This window comes from Lipotes vexillifer, unplaced genomic scaffold, assembly GCF_000442215.2.
Source record: "Lipotes vexillifer unplaced genomic scaffold, Lipotes_vexillifer_v1.1 scaffold278, whole genome shotgun sequence".
In the NCBI taxonomy this organism is placed as follows: domain Eukaryota; kingdom Metazoa; phylum Chordata; class Mammalia; order Artiodactyla; family Lipotidae; genus Lipotes; species Lipotes vexillifer.
This window is the reverse complement of record NW_006769677.1, coordinates 340783-344438: the sequence shown is the minus strand read 5'-3', so window position 1 is coordinate 344438 and position 3656 is coordinate 340783. Positions and strand designations below refer to the sequence as shown.

General features: G+C 44.9%; 1 non-coding gene across 1 annotated transcript; it reads right to left on the bottom strand.

Moving 5' to 3' along the window:
* Window positions 1–3249: 3249 nt before the first annotated feature.
* Window positions 3250–3321, bottom strand: TRNAE-UUC (transfer RNA glutamic acid (anticodon UUC)). Its single transcript has one exon. It is a non-coding gene; the product is annotated as a tRNA-Glu (tRNA).
* Window positions 3322–3656: the final 335 nt, after the last annotated feature.

The following is a 3656-nucleotide window of genomic DNA, read 5'->3' as shown; positions in this document are numbered from 1 at the left end:
CAGTGTAGTTTGAGGCCTTTGTTACAGTAGTCTAAACCATATTCTGATTAACATAGAATTTGATATCCAGAAGTGGAATGTTGGATGTGGCAAAATTTTAAACACGAGGCATTGTGCGGTGAGCAGATATGTCAGGTTGGAAAGCTGGTGACCCATGCTATTCAAAACAGTTTGTAACACTATCTCCTCTGATATCTTGGAAGACAGTTCACATGCCTACTGAGCCTCTAGTTCCAGAGGAAGTGGTTAGAAAAGGTGCAAGTGTTGGTGGGTAGTCTGCGCCCCACATTTATAGCAAAGGTCCTGGAAGAGAGAAAACTCAGAAGAGAGACAGCAGTTTGCAAAGCATAGATGAAAATAAACAGAGCTCTGTTCATGGAGGTTCTTCCTGCCTGTGGCCAGTAAGCTAAGTTGACTAAGAATCCAGTATCTGGAAAGGTGCTGAGAAAGTCAACTGCTTTTGCACCCCAAACTGAGGAAGTGACGTGAAGGAGCCCTGAAGGGGCAGCTTTCCCAGGAGACAAGACTGTGGCCCAAGCCTTTCCCAGTTAGCTCCAGTTAAGAACACCCTGCCCGATAATGGGAGTCAGTTCAACAGCCCAGAGCAGATTCAGGGTGCTGCCTTTCCACCCAGGCCTACTAGGTTAAGTAACCTCGTACACTATTGTAAAGTTAAGAGAGGGTAGGATGGGCAGAGTATAGAGGCTGGGAAATAAATGTGCATAAAAATGCCTTCAGGTTTAAGACCTATGTCTGCTCCAGCTTTTTTGGCTGGGTTACTTGCTTATGGAACAGATTAGAAACAAATAGACTGTAGTCATACTAAGTTTTTAAAATAGTTTTAGGGGCTTCCCTGGTGGCACAGTGGTTAAGAATCCACCTGCCAATGCAGGAGACACGGGTTCGAGTCCTGGTTAGGGAAGATCCCACATGCCACGGAGCAACTAAGCCCGTGTGCCTCAACTACTGAGCCTGCGCTCTAGAGCCTGCGAGCCACAACTACTGAGCCCGTGTGCCACAACTACTGAAGCCTGCGTGCCTAGAGCCTGTGCTCCACAACAAGAGAAGCCACCGCAATAAGAAGCCCGTGCACCGCAACCAAGAGTAGCCCCTGCTCACAGTAACTAGAGAAAGCCCGCACGCAGCAACGAAGACCCAATGCAGCCAAAAATAAAATAAACAAATTTTAAAAAATAGTTTGGGGCTTCCCTGGTGGCGCAGTGGTTGAGAGTCCGCCTGCCGATGCAGGGGACGCGGGTTTGTGCCCTGGTCCGGGAAGATCCCACATGCCGCGGAGCGGCTGGGCCCGTGAGCCATGGCCGCTGACCCTGCGCGTCCGGAGCCTGTGCTCCTCAACGGGAGAGGCCACAACAGCGAGAGGCCCGCCTACCACAAGAAAAAAAAAAAAAGAAAAAAAAAAGCCAATGTTTAATCCAAGATCATGAAGTTTTATAGTTTTCTTTCTTACATTTAGGTCTATAATCAACTTTGAGTTAATTTTTATATGTGGTGTGAAGTAGGGATCTGATTACATTCTTTTGAATAGGGAGATCTAGTTGTCCCAGGACCATTCTTGAAAAAGACTATTTTTTCACCATGTGTCAAAGTCTCCATGTCCAGAGCCTCAATTCTGTTCCATTGACTTATGTGTCTATTCTTATGCCAGTACCACGCTGTGTTGATTAATATAGTTTTGCAGTAAGTTTTGAAATAGGGTAGTGTGAGTCCTCCAACTTTCTTCTTCTTTTTCAAGACTGTCTTGGCTATGCTGGGCCCCTTGCAATTTTATATGAATCTTAGATATATTTTCAATTTCTGCAAAAAAGGCAGCTGGAATTTTAATAGGGATTTCATTGAGTCTGTAGGTCATTTGGGGGAATATTCCCATCTTAACAATATTGTGTTCTAATCCATGGACACAGGATGACTTTCCATTTATTTAGTTTCTCTTCAATTTATTTTAATTATGTTTTATAGTTTTCAATGTACAAGCCTTGTTCGATTTATTCCTATTTAAGTCTTTTCTATATGATGGTAAATTGAATTATTTTTTGTATTTCACTTTTTAATGTTATGCTAAGTTTTTGAGGGAAAGTCACTGGCAAAAGTCTACAAGGCTGGCCAGTACAACTCTAGAATTGCTCAATTCCTAAAGCAAGCTGTGAGCTCCCAAACCTGCACCGGCAGGAAACAGGCTGTGAACACTGCACCCTCACCACCCAGAAGGGTATGTTCTCCAACGCCCTTTTCAGATGTGGCCCTGGAGGACAACAGGTAGACAAAGAAGCACTGCCCAGAAAGCAGAGCCAAGAACCACAGAGAATGTTTTCGGGTATAAATACCAAAGAACATTCTCCTCTCTGAGATAGGGAACCCTTGGAATTCCTTCCCAGTGGGATCTGTTAATTGCTATGTTCCTGCTATGTGTTTTCTATTTTTCCCTCTCCAAATGGCAGATTAATTGGGGTTATCCTGTTCTGCCTTGTAGAGTATATATATGTGTATGTGCTGCTGGTTGGTAAAGGGGAGCAAATAGATAACTTGGTTTTTAGTTTATATGTCACCAGACTGACATCTGAACTTCATACAAAGATCTGACGATTGTCAGGAAGGCCTGGGCTCTGAGCTGGTTGCAGTAATGGATGAAACCTTGTGGGTTTGGGCTTGGGAAGGGGATTAGCATGTTGCATGTGTGAGAAGAGAGTGTGCGTTTATTTGGGCGGTCAAAGGTGCACAGGGTGGTAGAGATCGCCAGCTTTCCCTCAATTCTCCTCTTCTGCAATAGTGGTGGAATCTTTAAGTGGATACATTGCTGCCCAACGAAAGACCATATTTCTTAAGTTCCTTCACAACTAGGTGTGTTTTTTGACCAAGTCTGAGGGCAATACCTTGCGATTGGACATGTATGCAACTTCCAGGCCGTGTCCCTCAAAGGAGGTAGGCTTATCTCCGCCTTCTCTTTTCCCCTTTCCTTCTGGCTGGGAGGTTGAAGTGCTGGCAAGGGCTGGGGCATCCATCTTGGAGAGAAGCTGCAAGTTAAGGATGGCAGAGCAACAGATTGGAGAAATTACCATATCACCCCTACACTGCCTTCCTAGGCTTTTCATGTGAGAGTCAGCTTCTTTCTTTGATATGGTCTTTGGGGATTTCTCTGTTACAGCAGCCTAACGTTATCCTAACTAATACAGAAAGTTTATCTGTTTTTTCCTTTTTATTTCCGGCCGCGCCGCATGACTTGCGGGATCTCAGTTCCCCGACCAGGGTTTGAACCCGGGCCACGGCAGTGAAAGGGCCGGATCCTAACCACTGGACCATCAGGGAATTCCCAGTTTATTTGTTTTTAAGATAGGAGAGACTAGAGCATGTTGTGTGCTCGTGGAAATAACCCATTAAGGAGGGAGAGATCGATGAGGAAGCAGAGTGGGGAGACAGCCAAAGGAAAAAAGCCCTTAAGAAGATGAGAAGGAATGGGATTCAGGGAACAAGAGATGGAATTTTTCTTTCACTGAAGAAACTGGGACGCTTCTTCCATTGTAATGAGGCAGACACGGGGATATCTGTGAATTTAGTGGTGGGAAGATGAGGGAGGTTCAATATAATTGCAAGAGAGTAAAGCCATGATAACCCATGGAATCTTGATTTCACTGGACTCCTCC